Below are 17,415 nucleotides of genomic sequence, written 5' to 3' on the forward strand. Positions count from 1 at the left end.
ACTGCAGTGGCAGAGATTTTTTCTGAATGCTCCAACCTGATACAAAATCAAAGTGTAGGGGTTTTTGGGGGGGATGTTAAGGGGGGCTGCATGTCTACCCAACCTCCTGCTAGGCCAGCATGGTGAGCCCCAGCTGGGACATCACCTATGGTGGGCGCAGGCAGCCAGCCTGGAGCAGAGCTGGGGTTCACAGAGGGGTGGGATGATGCAGAATCACATTCCCTGGGTACAGAAAGGGGCTATTAATGGGGAGAAAGTGGGGGGGGCAATGGAGCACAATGGCTCTGATTTGTTGGCGGTTGCGACCTACAGTCCCTGGCAGCACCTCAAAGCAGCTGTAAAGTGCCAGTCGGTGGCGATGCTTCAGCGCGTGATGCGGGCGCCTGACCCTGGCGTGAGGCTGGGACAGGGGCTTCCTGGTGGGGAGGGCACTGACCCGGCTCTCCTCCCTGGGGCCCGGCAGAGGAAACCCAAGCATGCTTGGGGTGGCCTGGGTGCTCCAGGGACTTTGCTTTCCAGGGCTCTTCCCAAACCCATCTGCCCTGCTAGCCATGCCTGGGTGAAATTTACCTCTTACAGACTCAGGTTGCCTCTCTCCTCGAAGTCGGGTGAATGTAGCCATGGATGAGGTGGTGCCAGTCTCCAAGCATGTACCATGAGTGTGCATACACACAAAAATATCCTCCTGTCCCATCCTGAACAAGCTCCCTAGAAGAAGGTTATTTCCCCCACATCCCAGTAGCACAGAAAAAACCCATGACTGTGGGAAAACTCAGGAAAATTATCAGGGAGTAGCATTTTTATGAGCGAGCTGCTTTATACCTGTGCAGCCAGATGCCTGAATAACTTAATGCAGGCTTCAGGAAATAATTTGGGCTGCTGCAATTTTGCTTCTAAAATAGCTTTCCGGCTCCCCGGGGAGCTGTGAAATTTGGGGCCAGCACCCTGCGGGTGAGCTACAGCTGCTCATGGCAGAGGAGCCCCACATGGGGACTGGGCTGGGGGAAAATGGGGCTCATGGGGCTCACTAGCTCGCGTGATGCTCATCACAGTTTTTGGAAGGAGAGTGTTTGTGGTGAGCAGCAGAGAAGAAAGAACCTGTTTAAGAACAACAAACAGCGTGCTCCAAAAAACCGACAGCATGAAGCACCCATTTTGTCTGGCTTCTTCCCTGAATGTCACGGGTACCACCACGGGACAGCGTGTCTGTGACAGGCGCGTGTCTCGGGCTCTGATGCTGCACATCTGCACACCCGGGTGCACTCCAGCACAGCGGCTCTCGTGGGAGCTTCACCCACATCACCTAGCAAAGACTCTGCTGAGAAAAGCCCCTTGCTGGCTCGCCTGAGCTGTTTTACTCTAATCCCTTATTGCCTTTGGCCTCCAGCCTCGGTTACATCAGCAAGCCACATGGGCCAAAACTACCCCCAGGTGTCACGTCCGACGTGCATCGCCTCTCTGCTCCGAGTCTGGGCTCTGCATGTGCTTCTGCCCTGGGCTCTCATACCAGAAAACAGAGTCCAGCTGGGAAAATCCCCAAAACTGCTCGCAGGAGAGACTTGGCAGAATTAGAAGCTTTGGCTTTATATATGTGTATATGTATATATGTATAAATAAAAAAAATAAATCACTTTGTCCCAAAGCAACTGAGCTTACCCCAGCATGCCTATTTTCTGTTACGTACTGTTACTTCAGCCTGTTTTCCCAAGCCTTACCAAAGTGATCATTGTGTTTGCCTGTCCCTTCCCTCAGTAACATGCTGAACTGGCTGATTTTGCGTAGGTTTGGCAAAACCATGAGTTCCTCCTCAATATTCAGGTCTTTCTGGCCGTATGAAAAGAGGTGCCGCTGCTGGGGGCTGGGCTGATCTCTTGCAGAGAGGGAAAGGCTTGCTGGATTCCCCAGTTTCCTGAAAACTCCTGACAGGCAGGGACCCCATCAGCTGGAGCATGGGGCAGCCGGGGAGGTGTCCAGCAGCCTGGGTGGGAAGGGGAGCCATCCAGGATGTCCCATGCGGGACAGGGGTGGGCGATAGATTTAATAAGAAAAGCTTTCTCCTCCCCAGGTCTGGCTTAGGGAAGAGTTTGCTAGCCAGATGCCAAAACTTGGCAATCCCTTCGTCTTGGGATGAGGAGGGCTGTGCTGAGAGCCCAGGGGGTGCGTGAGGGATGGGGCTGTCCGAACTCTGGGCATGTCCTCCCCTCCCAGCCTGGCAGCAGAGATCCTCTAGTGCATCAGGATCCAAAGGATGGAGCCAAAATAAAGGCTGAGGTCTCTGCACCCTGCCTGCTTCTCCAGTGATCCATCTGAGTTCTTGCCCTTTCTTCTTTTGACCTGGTTTGCAGTGACCTGCTTTTCCCCACCTGCTGGGTAAACCTAATGAGATGCAGACGCCTGAACATCGCTTGAGGAGCTGGACCTTAATTCCCACCTACAGCGCTGGTGCTCTGGCTCCCTGTAAGCCGGCTCATGTCTGCAAGGACTGAGCCTCTTATGCATCACCTTCCCCTGTCCGGGGTGAAATGTGCCCTGAGGGCCGTGTGGCAGTGGGGAAAAGGGGTTTTGGGTTTTTTGGCAAGGAGCCAGCAGGACAGGGCTGGGATATACAGCAGGCACCTATGAATCACCACCCAGAGGAGGTTTTGGAGAGCTGGATGGGACAGAAAATGCTGAACAAGGCACAGGAGGAGCATGAGTCATATGCGATGCAGCCACCCGCCTAGGAAAGAAGAGGTAGGGTAGAGGAAGAATGGGAAAAAGCAAGGCAGGGGCAGCGTCCCGTCTGCCACAGGCATCTGAGGCACTGGTGGGATGCTCAGTGTGGACAGTGACCAGGCAAGGGATGCACGGGTCTGCCTTTTGCCAGTGTCTCTGCTGTGCGGCTCTAGAGCTCTTCCTGATGCCAGGGTAGGGCAAAGCCTCAGGCTGGGGCTACAAATGTTGTAATAACATCTGCATCCCACCTCGGTGGGGGGTTTGGGCTCCGCAGGGCTCCTATTCAGCCCTGCTCACCCAGAGTCTTCTCCACCCTCCAGCCCAGACTCAGCATTGGGGAGGGGCTGCTGGGGCCGGGGGCTTTCCACACCCCCACCCCCACCCCACCCCCGGTCCCCCTCACCCCTTCATTTCAACACACCCCTCCACCTCCGGCTTGTTTGCACAGCTCAAAATGTTCCGAGCATTATCAGTGTTTGCGCTTTTGCCATTGTTTGTGCTAGTTGCACTTTAAAGGTAATAAAGTCAAGCTTTGTTTGCTTACAAGGAAACCGTATTTTTTTTTTCCCTCATGAGCCAAACCAGAGCTCACCCTAAAACATGGCACTAACCACCCCGGTAAGCCTGGGCCTGTGTGGGCTCCTGAGAAGGATGGCCACAGAGGAAAAGGAGCTTTATGTGCGCAAACATAACACGCTCACGCTGTGCATCACCCCATGGCTCTGCCCGCCAGGCTTTATGCTTCATGGGGAGGCTGGAGCCAGCATCCCCAACTTTCACCTTTTGGTGGGTCCCCAGAAGCCAGTCCTGGGACATCCTGGGTCACGCAGCCCCGCAGGCCCTTTTCCAAGCTGTGGCATTACCCCCAGCAAAGCTGCTTCACCTCGACCGGGTCCCGGGGCTTATGGGACTGGTGCGGGAGCTGGGTGCTGCCGGTGACACTGGGCGGTGCAGGGAGGTGACCTCGCATGTGCCCAGCTGCCTGTGGCTGTCCCCATGCTGGCATTGCCTCCGTGTGCTGGCTTTGACGTGCTGTCCCTGTCCGGTGGGTTAAACATTAACAGGTTAGGGCCAGCAAGGCCAGATGAGCCTCAGCAGTGACTCAGGCAAGGATGTTATTTGTGGAGAAAGCAATGCTAAGCAAGTGCCCTTCACTGCGCTGCTCAGCGACCCTCTCCCATCTAGCTGCTCCTCCTCCATCCCTGCTCACAGAAAACCTTCCTCCATCCTCCCCCTCAGCTCCCCTTCTGCTTTCTCCATCTCTCAGTCTGATTGAACAGTGAGTGGCTGAGCTGCCCAGCAGCTCCACAGGCAGGGTATCTAATGCACCGCCTAGGGCTGACCTGGCCGAGGAGATGCTGCTGGAGTGTGTGCTAAGCCTCTCGGGGTGACGCCAGCTCCACCGCTGGCCCCGCTGCCCCCCACCCCGAGCCCTTGGTACCACTCCAGCATCCCTGCGATGGGGCAGCACCCATTGCAAACCCCGCTCTCTGCAGCACCTGGGGCTCCATGGCTGGGGGCAACCAGAGCTGCCCGTTTTTCCTGGAAGGGCAACGCTCCTTGCAACCCATCCCTTGACTAACGTAAGGCACATTCTCCACCCCACCGGGGCACACGTCACCCCTCGAAAGAGCAGCCGCAATGGCTCAGCACCAGGAACACGGCGTAAACAAGGTGCCTGCCAGCCCCTGGCTCTGCAGGGACAGCCTGGGGCTGGAAGGGGCCAGAAAAGGCACAAACCACCACAGCTGTAAGTGCGATTTAAACTGGCAGAAAAAAAAGAAGAGCTGTGGAAAAAGCAAAGCTCTCTCTGGGCTGGAAATAAATGGCAGCAGCTGGCTTGCCATGACCTGAACTGCCAGTGCTGTGCTGCAGTGCGTGCCCTCTCCTGGACGCCGGTTCGCTGGCAGCTGGCCCCCTTTGGAAATTTCCTGAATTTTGAAATGCCCCCTGAGAAATGCAGCATTAGCTGTTTGAGGGGTGCAGCTCACGTAGGCCTGTTGCACCAGGGAGGCTGGGGGCATCTCAGAGCTGGTTTAGGATGTGAGCTCTGCTCCTTGGATTAGCAAGAAAGAAATGCAGGAATGCCATCTGCAAACCAGGGCTGAAGCACTAAGAGGAAGGGGGGTATGTGGAGGAGCCCCACAAGTTGCTCAGTGGGGAGCCAGTGGGGATGAGCAGCTGTGGGATATGGCCACGGGGGCAGGAGGGACTCGGTGGAATCGGTGTAACCCTTCTGGTGTGCCAGTGGCATTGATCTAGGGACGGCCTAACACATTTGTGTTCAAATGCCTGTTTTCATGCCCCCAGGACCAGCTGGGGTGTTTTCCACCCCTGCTGCCCAGGAGCAGTGAGTGCTGCTGGCACGGCGGTGCAGGGAGCCACGGGAAGGCGACCTCTCCCACCACGCTTTGGCCCTATGGCTGGTTTCGCCTCGGATTTCATTTATTTTTTGTTGGCTGCCGTTGTTACCTATAAATAAAGCAGTGTGCCTGAGTCAGCTTTAAATCCATGTGCTGTGTTGACTGAGGTGGCCATGAAAATTTGGGCTGGGATCACCAATGGGAAGCACAGCTGGGACAAGGAAAGGCACATCGCTTGGTGCATCCCAATGCCTTCTTGGCAAGTAAGCACCAGTGGCTCTCTGAATTTTCCATTTTTTTTCATGGGGACCATTTTCCACACCAGGTATGAACAGCCACACCCTGATGTGTTGTAACTTCCAGCTGGGCTCCGCATCTCGGAGGAGAAGGATGGCGCAAAGTGGGGTGAGGCTGTGGCAAAGCCTGGCCACATGCAGCCCCACTGCTGCAGCCCCCAGCCTCTCAGGCATGCTAGGGGGGTTATCTGGCAAGCCAGGGGGGAAGTGACTTGCTCTGGGGAGGAGGTATCTGCTGCAGCTGTAATTCACAGGTCTCGAAAACAGCCCGGGACGTGCCTGGTGCTGCCTGCTCCCACCCAGTGTGGGCTGAGCCGTGCAGGTGGGCACAGGGTGCCTGGTACACGCTGGTGCTCGGGGAGCTCATCCCTGCTCAGCGCAGCCCTGGCTGCAGCTCCTATTTCTATCCTGCCCACACCCCCCCCCCCCGGAGCATCTCGCCCCCACCTCCTGCTACTGCCAACAGCTCTCCCCAGCTCACAGGTCCAGGCCAGCATTCCTTGGAGTCCCCCAGGCTCTGCCAGTGCTAATTTCCCTAATAAACTATGATGCCAACATGTTACAGGCACTGCAGCACGGTGCAAACTCATGGGACTAATCCTGCCTTAGCCCAAACCCTGGGACTGCGGTGTGGGGTGAGCTGGGGTAGGAGGCACACTCCGGTCCCTGTATTGCGTTCCAAAGCCCGCAGGCAGGGAGCAAGGGGTGACATGAACATACCCGCGGTGCTAATTGCTGCCTGTAATCCCAGGATTATGTTTTACTGCTTGTTATAGCCCTCTTACAGCACCCAGCTCTTTTCCCTACCCCAGGCCAAACCAGAGCACAGCAGGCCTTGGGTTCTTCCTAATTAAATGGAATTATTATTATTATTATTCTTTTTACATCACATTTTTTAACGCAATTTAAAACACATGATATAAAGACACAGCGCAGCTCAGAGACTCGTGTCTTTCTGCCTCCCAGCCTCCAAACACCCCCAAGCGTGTCCCTCGGGATTAGAGACCAAGAGGCAAGCCTGAGGGGATCGCTGCCACCGGGCTCACATTGGACCCCCCAGCACCTTCACTTGGGAGGGGTATAAAGAAAAGATCTGCTTTTGGGGTACGTCTGGAGCTGCTGGGCAGAGCAGAGCAAATCCCTGCTCATCCCAGACGGAGCAGCCATCTGCAGTATCTGTCCAGATACATGCACCTCCTTGAGAATGGCCATATTTCATCCCTGGATCCAGAGCTGTTTGTGAAATTATTAGGGGCAGACAAATGGCAATTTTTGTTTCAGCAGACACGCGGTGCACCAGGTACCTTGCAGGAGATAAATCTCCAGACTGGTAATTGTATTTCTCCTTCCTCTCTCCCTGGCTTCAAATAAATGGACCTAATATGGTCCCAGCTCTCCGAGGAGGTGGTGGTGAGAGATGGGAAGTCAAGAGAGGGAAAGGGCAGCAGAAGGCTCTCCCAGCACAGCATCTGGAAGGTCTGAGTAGTTTCACCATAAGCCCAGGTGCCTCCAAGATGCTACAAGGGATTGCATCTGCTCATCCTCTTCCCTCCTTCCCACCTCTATGCCAGACCACCAGGCAGGCAAGAGGGTCTGCCGAGGATGAGGAGGTGGGACTGGATTCTCACCAGCTCTTTCTGCTCTTCTGAAAACATCTTTCTGGCACCAGCAATGGCAGCTGTGCTTTAGCTTTTCCACTTGTACACTTCAGGCTTTATTTGATTTTACCAGGTCTGGTTTTTCTGGATATTTTTCCCTTTTATGTGGCCCAGTCCTCAGAACAGTTACTTTGGGAGGACGCTTGACCCATACACAGATCTCCGTGGATGGTATAAAAGCAGGGGATAAGGGCGCTCAGGATACATAAGTGAGAGAGAAGTGTGGGGATTGATGTATACTCACGCTGTGGGCAACGATGCTGCGGGGCACCAAGAGTAGGATTTTTAGGATCTGCTCAGTACAGGATTGAAGGCCTCTAAAAGGCTTTTCAGGGTGTCTTGTGCACAGCCCCAAAGTCCTTTTGAGCTTCACTTTCAATGGTGAAGAACTCGCTGGGAAACCACAATACAAAGCCTTGGAGCAGGGGTTAAACAGTGCGGGGTTTTTTATACAGCTTCGTGTTTTCCTGCCTTTCTGAACACTTGGCAATAGACTGCTTGGTCCTTGGAAGTTTTGTCCATAAAAACCCAAACTGGCCAGTTTGCAGAGGTTCACTGAAGAAGCATGAGATCAAGGACAAGAGGTCACCTCCTGACAGCAGCTGCCTGCCTTGCTGCTTGCTCGGTTTGCTGATTAACTTCTCGAATGATGAATGTTACAGAAAGCACTTCCCTCAAAAATTTGTGCATTGGTATTTTTTACATAGCAGTCAATGGACATGAGCATCAGTTTGTAGCTCAGAAAAGCTGTCAGGGTGGGTCTCTGCTCCCTCTTCCTTCACGTGACAAAAATTACTCAAATTCTTCTCATCTAATAGCCAGCTAGCAGTTTTGCACTGCGTCGGCTGAAAAGCAGATGCAGCTCTGGCAGGCAGTCAGAAAAACACTAAATGAGCAAGTTTTTCTTCTGCTTCACGCATCCGCACCATTCCTCAGTGTAAGTGTGTGGTGTAATCATCCTCCATTTGTTTTTATGGCTTCAGTTCCAGAATAGATGGGAACAGAAGCTACAGTAAAACTCCACTCCTGCTGCTGGGAGCTACAGGAAAAATGGGGATGACACGGGTGCAGTTACTGCTCTGTCCCTCGAGCTTTCTCTGTTAAGCATTTAATAACTGAGATACCCCAAATCAAGCCCAGCAGGTGCCAAACGGCAAAGGTGCCTCTAGATAAACTCTTTACCATGGAAAACACTTACTGACATTTGCTATGATCTGAATATCCACGAGAGCAGCCCTCTTCTCTGGCTGATTTACTTCACCAGCTAAAACATATCACCCTTCCCGACTTCCCATCAGCTGGAGAAGGGAAAGCAAGCTGTATTTGCATTTACACAGCGCACTATACCCCAAAGAGCCTGGGAGCATTGGCAAGGCTGTCGGACACCAACCCCATTCCCTCAAAACACAGACTAGGATGGCACAACGTGCGAGAGCATAAAGTAAAGGATTTCTTGCATGGAAAGGAAAAAACCAACACTTCTTGTACCAGTGGTTGGAAAATGTTTGAAGAAAAAAAGCTTGTATTTTTTCTTTTTAGGTGATTTATGTAGTTTCCCTGGTAGCTGTGGCAGAGAGTGTTTGTGCGACCCAGGTGCCAAGGACGTGGTGCAAATGTTGCATCAGCAGAAGGCAGAGGGTCCTCCACTTTTACCTTTGCGCATCACTGGTTTATGCCCTGCTCCCTCTCCCCGGGTACCAGCCCGCTGCTGCGGACCAGCTCGTTGGGCTCATTCTCCATCACCTTCCCACCAGGCACAGGGAGTTTGCCTGCCCGCCCACCTCAGCCATGCAACCTGCTCAGGCAGACTTGGCAGGCCGAGAGCAAGCTGTTTGCAAACAAACAGCCAATTTCCTCATCCCCCGGTGATTTATCGGCAGAAGGAAAAGCTAAGCTCAGCCTTGACATCCTGCTTTTTATTCTACTCGGTTTTCCAGCCAGGCAAGCCGGAGCCGGAGGAGTTCAATGAGTGTGGCTGAGGTCAGACCACAAATCAGGGCTCAGTCAGCCCAGGCGCACGGGAGCCTCCTGGCTCAGCCTCCCAGGCGAGGGCCTCTGCAAAGTGATTTATTTTTCTGTCTGCTGTTTCCTTATTTTTAGTGCATGTGCTGGAGTTCCTCATTACTTCCAAAGAGCTGTCCCATGCTGGAGGGTCAGTCATGGCCTTGCAGGGCAGGCAGGTCCCTGCCATGCACCCTGCTTGCTGGAGGGTCTCCAAGCAATGGAGGTGCCTTTGCTCTTCCGACTGCCATCCACAAGCAGCCAGACACCGATGAAAGAGCTGTTTTTTCTCCTTCGCATTGCCCACAGCAAAGTCCCCAGCATCACCCCAGAGTCAGCTTTTGGCTCTGCCAGACCACATTTCTCCCCAGCACTCAGGGAGCTGCCACAGCTCTGCTTTATCAATCCTCCTGTTCATTCATTGGGATATTGGGATGAGATGGCTGCTGATGGGCTCATGAGTTTTTCTTCTCTCCAGCAGCAAGCAGCAGGTCAGGCTGGTGCCATGGTGCAGGGGCTGGACACAGGAGCAGTGTTGCAAGGAGGTAAGCAGGCAAAAGCCCAAGGGGTTGGAGAGAAGCTCCCCATACTTGTGGGACCAGGGTCTTTGCTCTGGCCATTGCACAGCCTGAGCCTTCAGGTGACTCGCTTTGCCCTCCCCTTGTCCCCAGGAGAGTTTCTTTTGAAAATGTTCATCTTTGGGACAAGGGCTGCCCAGCACAGATACAGCTCTGGCCGTGTACTAACACCCAAGAATCATCAGCAGCAGTTCATAATGCCACGCTGCTTCAAGAACAGCTCTGCCACAGCCTTTGCATGGAAGTGTAGCTAATTTTAGCTCATCTGAACGTGCAGCACAGTTGCACAGCCGAGACTGCCTGCAGTTAAAGACAGCCGGGTGAAGCGGCTCAATTTCTTACTACTTTTCAATGTTCATCATCCTTAAGGCCAACTAGCAAGGAGCTCCGTGTGCGCACCCTCAGAGACATCCTCCAGACTCAAAGAAGATGGACACAAAGAAGATGCTTGACAAGCGAGACCTGTGCAAAGCGGAGGTCAGCATCTAGCTGGGTGCTGGTCCATGCCTGGTGCTGCTCACCGTGGCTGAATCAGCCATCCCAGAGGGATTATTCTCCAGGTCTGCACAAACACTCCGCAGCTGGATCAGGGTGAGCAGAGAGGTTGCCTCGCTCCCTCCAGGGGCAGGGACGCTGGCACCCAGCATCAGCAGGGTGGCCCTGGGACATGGGCTGTGTCACAGCCGTGGGGCTGCCGCTGCTGCTGGACTTTGGCCAGCTGTGGGAAGGTGTTTACTGCTGCCATAATAATGGCAGCTGAACAGCTGGCAGCTTTCCACAGAGCCACATCACCCCTGCCTCCGAGCTGCTGGGGGACCTCAATGGGCAGAGCCTGCCGTGGGGAAGGTGGCTTTGGGGACGCTGGCAGGGTACCCTTGGGGCGCTGGGGCAGGGAGCTGTGCTTGCCGTGGGGCTGGGGTGTGCATGGGGGGCTTTTGCACTTGCTTGCGCAAGCCTGTGTCGTGTGACAAAGTTTGTATTAGCTCTTGAATGTGGCTTTCCTTGGGATACGTGCACCAAAGTGCCCCAGCATCGTCAAAAGTGCGGAGCGCCCGCCTTGCTGGGTAAGTGGGAAGCCCAGTGTTGCAGGTATCTAGCGGGGACAGCAGACCAGGCTGTGACAAATGGCATCCCCCACTCACTGAACCCACAGGCCTCCACCCCCAAAGACAATCAAGATGTTATAAGGCAGTTTAAAGATTTCTTTTTCCAGCTCCTAGGCTTGCAGGAACTGATGGCTGCGTGAACTGCCCCCTCTTCAGGCAGAAAGATTTAAGATCTTCTCCCTGGCCCCATTCCCCCAAATCAGATTTTCTATTTCACTATACTGCGATCAAACATGATTTGAGGTGCAGGGAGGTGGGGATTCTATTTGCAGTGCCAAATGCTGCCCTGCAGCAAGAAGCCACCAAGACCCCCTGGAAGCGCCAGTACTGACGGGTGATGCTCCGCTTTATCCAGGGTTACTTTGGCATACAGGGCCCAGGGCTGCAGCCCTGAAAGTTGTAACTTGATTCTGCAGCCCTATAAATATGACCAGTGCACCCTATAAATACACCCAGTGCAAAACAGTAACAGTAACTGCAGTAACAGTCATCTAATCCAGTTAAATGTAATGACTATAATGCAGCAGATCATCTGAGCACAGATAGTGAGACACAGGGACCCCAGGAGGAGTCTCTGCCCGGTGCTGGGTACGCAGTGGGCGAGGAGAAATGCCAGCCAGCTCTTCAGTGATGTGAAAGCACACCGAGGATGAACAGGTTTGCAGCGGTGAAGATGGCATGTGGCCATCCAACAGTCCAGTTCCTCGAGAGGTTCAGGAGGAATTTGCTATGCATCCTTTGGACATGGAGTCAGCTCCGAGGTTGCAGTGCAGAGGTTGCTCCATACCTGTTAGGAGCACGGTCTGTCTCTGGCGGTTGTTGGAGACCAACCTCTCTCTGTAGCCACCATGCCGTGCCACATTACCAGCCAAAGGCTCGTCAGCTGCCTGGGAGCTGCCCAAAACGCTCTGCTGCTGCCTCCTTGGCACGATCCACCCATCCCATGGGTTTTACACCGGGCAGCTGTTTCTTCCCTTTGTATTACCCACCTAAACACAGATTCCTACGCCAGTGATCAGGTGACACCAGGAGGGGGACAAAGGGGTTGCAAACGGATGTTTCAAAGCCTCCTCCTTTTTCTGCATGGAACAGGAGGCTTGTAGCCACAGGCAGAGTGAAGTAGCAGAGAAACCTCCAGGAAAGGCTTTTTCCAGGTTGGAATTGTCCCTCTGTCACTTATCTCCCTCTCAGTATCCCTGCTTGCCCCTTTCTGCTGGATTAGCTGATGCTAAGGCTTCAACAGCCTGTGAGGCGAGGTCAGCCTTCATCTAGGAAAGAATGACAGACCCTAAGACCCCACAGTCCCATAACACTAACATGAAGCAACCTGATTCAGGGTGTAGGAGATGCCTCTTCTGCCCATGGCTTCCTCCTTCCTTTGTAACTCAGCTATCTGCACCTTACTGCCCACCCTCGGCAGGGTCACCAGACAGGAACAGGCCATGGCCACTATTGCCGTGCCATGATTTTTGCATCAGAGACTCAAACTTGATGAGGAATTACACTGCACAGCTCCTGTAAGCTGTCTGTCCTACAGAGATCGAGCATCCAGGCTGTCTTAGTGTGCAAGCACAGGCAGGTCCAGTTCTAAGCACCACTGCTTGAACGGCCATGCTCTGAACTGCATGGACTATTTGGGTGCTTTGAGTCTTGCTTTGGTGGGTCTGAGAGTGGAGATCCGTGAAGGAGACTGGGACCAGAGCTGGGTTCTCATTATGGTGGGGATCACAGGACCATCCGTTTGGAACTGATGTTGGTGAGGAATCACAGGGAGGGTAAATGTCCTCTGCTTCTCCAGTGTCTGCAGAAGACTGACCTGGAGGTTGTCAGTGTGGCCCCATGTTGCAGGATGCTCCCCAGACTCCCCCAGGCATTGCCCATTGGCAAGGGGTTTGGGCACAACTGGGAATGAATGGGGACCAGGGGGACTCGGGGGTCTTTGCCAGACTGACCTGTGTAAGTAACCACACACTTCTAGGGAAGAGGAGCGCACAGGGTAGAACTGTAGGGCATGGACATTTCTCAGTTGCAACACAAAGCACAGTTTTCCTTTTTTACTACTGTAGGAAACTTCATTTGGAAGAAAATAGTAGAGCACATTGCCCAGCTGGCTCTGCAGGATGCAGAAAGCAAGCAGGAGGGATGGGAGCAGCAGGGAGCAGTGGGCAGAGCAGAGGAAAAGCTCACCCCAGGCAGAACCGTGCAAGGGCTGGGGAGAAACTGCATGCCATTTGCCAGTCATCTTTGAAATCCTGGAAACAAGTGCTGGATCCTGGAAATGCTGCTGGAAGAGAGGCTGTACCATGAATGCTGAATGTAAGGCAGTCCTGGAGAGGCAATAGATATGTTTGCAAGCACATCCACACACCAGCCTTCTCACCTCTTCCAACTCTGACACCTCGACATGGTATCTGAGCTCTGAGATATATCCTGCCCCACTACCAGAGGCCCCACCCGAGTCCTGTCCAACATGTCATTTCCAGAGTTCACCTTCCCGTTAAACTTATTTCCCTCTCTGGTCCCTCCTGCCCTGCCCAGGCTGGTTCCTATCACAGTGTCCAAGGCAAAAGATGGCAGTCAGGAGGGCATGGGAAGCATGGGGCCGACAGCAGGAGTTTAAAGCTCGTATTGGCTTTGAGTTCAACAGGGTGGCTGGAAATGCAGCTTAATGAAGTGCAAAGGAATGGGCAGTATGAGATACTGAAGCTGGAAAAAACACCAGCCTACCACTAAATGATTTCCTTCTGACTAGGCCTGGCCTGCAGTCTCTAAATCCTTCTTCCAAAGGACTTAATAAAGCCCCTTCTTTCCGCATCCCCCCCCAACCAGACACTCCTGTGTCGAAGGTGGGTCCATCGCCCCGTGTCCTCCACAGTCTGCAGCAAATGGATGCGAGCTGGCCCCAGGGTCATCCTGCTGGGTCCGTCACACCAGTAGCCAAGGAGGAGCAGGGAGCAATATCCCAGGAAGGTCACTGCAGCAAGGCAAGAGGATGGAGGTGGGAAGAGCTGCTGGTGCTGCTTTGCAAGAGGACTGGGATGGAGATGAGAAGCTGGTGCAGTGAAGGCACTGTGGCTACCATATGCACCTTTGATCCCATCTTGCATCCAGTTCCTGGAGGCAAATGGTCTGGCAGACCCTGATGGGATTCCCCTCTGCCGATCAGCTTCTCCTGATCCTGCTTAGCCCACAAATTAACTCAACGTCATAGCTGTGGACAGTAGTTGCCAGGCCAATGGGGCACAGCCCACATCCTTATTCTGACTTGTCTTTATGCCTGCCTTGGAAGGAAAGAGATGTGAGCGGCTCATTTGCCCATGTGCACTGAACGGGGAGGTTGTGCGATGCTACAGGATGGCAGTGGCCCCAGCAATGTCCCTTAAAAGCCTGAGCAAGCCGGAGAACCTTCAGGGTGCTACCAGCAGCAGGCAGGACTCCCCACAGGCATTGCTGCTGCTGCTGCTCACTCCTTGCTGCTTTTTTGTGCCTTGAATGGATTTCAAAGCTCTTGGCACCACCTCTGAAGAGCCACAAAGACCTGGCCCTGGAAGAGGGCTGCAGCTAGAAAAGCAGATGCTATATCACTCCTCTTTGCTGAAGGACGGCTGGGAAGGGGAGGCCCAGGAAATGAGGGTGTATTTCATGTTGACTTTACTATTTGGTGTGATGCCAGAGCATTCAGCAGTGGGGGAGGAGAGGAAGATTATCTTTGTTCCAAAGAAAACGGAGGCATTCTACCAGGGAAATATCTTCTGAGACTTGAAAACCAATGAGAAGGTCCACCCTTGATGCTCTGGACTGGTGCAACATGCCCTGCTGCAAGGTTGCTGCCCTGCAGCAGGTACAGCTCAAATCACCGGCAGCAGGGGGAACTGCCATAACCCCAGAGCCACGCCACAGCTAACACCCTCCTGAACACGTTTTCCCTCCCATAACCCTGATGCAAAGCTGGGTGTTCCCCCGTTGCCCACCCCCTGCCAGCCCTTTCCCAGCCTCTTGGGTGAGCTTGAGCCCAGCCTTCCCTACCCTGGTTGCCTCATGGACATGGGGCTGCCCTGTAGGAAGGGACTCTGATGTGATCGCTAATTTCATCCGTATTCCTAATCTGACCCTGAGCCAAGGAGGGAATGAAAACCCCTCTCTCTCTTTTCTTTTGACTTGGACAACACCAGACATTTCTTACCACTGCAGCTCTTACAACATCGGATATGAAACCCAGCTCCCAAGCTCTTACTTTGGCTGATGTTCTCTACAGCCAGCTGTAGGTTGTGTCCGTATCCTACACCATGATATCATATAGGATAATGTGCCTGCATTCTACTGCATCAAGCCTGAGTCTGAGTGAGCAGGTACCCAGGAGCACCAGTTTGCCCAGTGAGTACCATAAACCAGCCCAGGGGCAACCAGTACCTCCCCTCTACCTGGCTCTGCACCCATGGGTGAAGACAGCAATGAGTTTGCTGGATGAACCCCTGTCCTGCCTTTGATCAAGTCCACGTGGAGACTGTATCTGTCCTTGCTAGCCATCCTCCCAGCTCCACTTTCCAACCTATCCTCGCTGGCAAGAGCCCCGCTGCTCTTCTGGTACCTTGCGGGGATCCCATCTACGGGTGTAATTCAGAAGGGCTCTAAGGGTCAAAGCTTGGGGCTTTGAATCTTCTGGCTTCGTGCTGGAGGAGCGCAGAGCCAGAAAGCGATGATGGTGCTGGTTATCCATGCAAGATGCGCGCTTTCAGGCCAGGTATTCTGTGTCCTGATATGATTCACTGGAGTCAATGAGAAGGGCAGATGCTGAGAAGCAGATGAGGGAAGCAGAGCACAGGAGAAAAAGACCATGAAGTCTTTTTAAGAAATAACACCTATTTATTGACACATCCTGCACCAGTGCTGCCTGCCCCATCCCTGTGGAGGGAAGATCCTGCACAGCTGAGCTGGTCCCACTTGCCTGGCAATGCCCTCGCCCCCTGGGAGCTGTAATTCGTGGTGTTTCCCGCAGGCAGCTGCAGCGTGGTCCCTGCCCAGCTCTGGCAGCTGTTGCAGGAGAGCTGCCACGGGACAACATCCCAAGATTCTCCATGTCCCCAGGCCCCAGCTTTCCTCACCCTACGCAGTTTGTGCAAGAAGCCCTGGGCAACAGCCTCTCCCTGGGGTGGAGCACCACCAGCACACACAGGGACATGGTGTCCATCCCAGCCTCTCCCAGCTGCCCCCCAGAGACTGGCACAGTGCAGCCCGCCATTCCCCGGGATGTCTGCAGTCCTGCACAAGCTCTGTTCCTGCAGTTTGCCCAACGGCTGCAACACAGTGCCTGCAGGAGCCAGCCCACCTGCTTTTTGTTTGCAACCTAGGGCAGCAGCTTGCAGCCACCGCTGGGGCTCCAGGGGTCAGGAAAATGTTTGTCCCATCCTGTCTTCAGCCAACATTGTCGTGACACCCAAAATGACCAGGGAACATGACACTCCTCTGGAGGCAGCTGTAAAATGTTTGGATGTCAGGACAATCCCATCTGGCTGGTAGTACTGCTGGCAGCAATTTCCCTGCAAGATGTAAGCTGCGTGGTTACCTGGCCTCCTGCTTTCCACCCTTTGCAACAAGGTCGCTAACTTCAAGTCCTCCACATGCTGAGATCCCACAAGGATTTGGTTGCATTAAGCCACTACTCATCTGCTTCAGCAGGATGCAAATCAGCAGAGCGTCAGTGCCATCAACGCAGCAGACAGAGCTCCTCTGACTCTGCGGAACAGCAGCCGTGAGCTGGCCTCCACCTCTCACCAGGCACTGCTGTATCTCAGCATAACCGTGCATCAAAGCAGGCAACATGGGACACGTAAATACTGCCTGCCCTGCTGGTCACAGGTCCAAACACTCATCCCTTACATCCAGGATGGGCGCTGGATGTCCCTGATACCTCTGTGCTCTAAGCATGCCTCACACATTAGCAAACTCACCCTGAGGTGCTGCCTCATGACATGCCAGAAAAGACGAAGGTGTGTTTATTATTTTGCACCCAGTAATGATCAGCTCTGTGGCTGCTAAGCCCCAGGGACCTGCGGAAAGCCCTGACACAGGGAGGAGGCACAGGGACTGGCAGCTCCCCTGCAAGGCAGCTGACATCCTTCAGTTAAATCCCCTGAAACCCATCATGATTGGTGTTTTCATCCCCACACCTACCCCAGCTGCTTCCAGGGGAGTCCTGGAGGGCAGTGGGCTGGAGCCCACCCGGCGGCCGCTGTCAATAACCCCCCAGCGCCCTGGGACCACTGGATTTACAGCAGCCCAGCCTCCTGCTCTGCAAACACAGCAGCTGCTGCAAGCACAGCCAGAGATGAGGAAAAACAGCAAAGCAAAGAGGAGGGGGGAAACCCCCCCAACCTCAGAGCAGGCAGAAAAGCCTGAAAGGATCTGGTTGGACCCAGGGAGGATGAAGCCATGCTTGCCTTGCTCTGCCCCCAGCTCCTTTCTCCTTTGTCCCACCCCTAAAAAACCTGCTGATCTGCCTGCAATTAACAACAAGGCTTCCTTGAGCAGCAATGAAATCTCATCTTATTTTTTTGGGGGTAGGCTGCGTTACTGGGAAAGAATGGGGGCTGCTTCCAAGCTCCGACCCACGCCTCCCCTCTGGCCCTGAATTAAAAAACAAGCAGCTCGGGAGGAAGAAGGGGAGAAGGAAAACATGCCGTTCCCTGCAACTCCACCAG

The 17,415-nt window shown here is 53.9% G+C and overlaps 1 protein-coding gene across 9 annotated transcripts in view; it reads right to left on the reverse strand.

Annotated features, from left to right (window-relative positions):
• Positions 1-6,214: 6,214 nt before the first annotated feature.
• LOC130156972 (zinc finger protein 501-like) overlaps positions 6,215-17,415 on the reverse strand; it is a 53,474-nt gene continuing 42,273 nt past the window's right edge. For 8 of the 9 annotated variants that reach the window (XM_056356083.1, XM_056356082.1, XM_056356079.1 and 5 more), the window contains 2 exons: positions 15,306-15,508; positions 6,215-13,044 (listed from right to left, as the gene is read on the reverse strand). The gene's annotated coding sequence lies outside the window, so the exon portion shown is untranslated. The remainder of the gene's footprint in view (positions 13,045-15,305; positions 15,509-17,415) is intronic. The other variant, XM_056356075.1, reaches the window with a different exon arrangement.

This window comes from Falco biarmicus, chromosome 11 (assembly GCF_023638135.1).
Source record: "Falco biarmicus isolate bFalBia1 chromosome 11, bFalBia1.pri, whole genome shotgun sequence".
NCBI classification, from domain to species: Eukaryota; Metazoa; Chordata; class Aves; order Falconiformes; family Falconidae; genus Falco; species Falco biarmicus.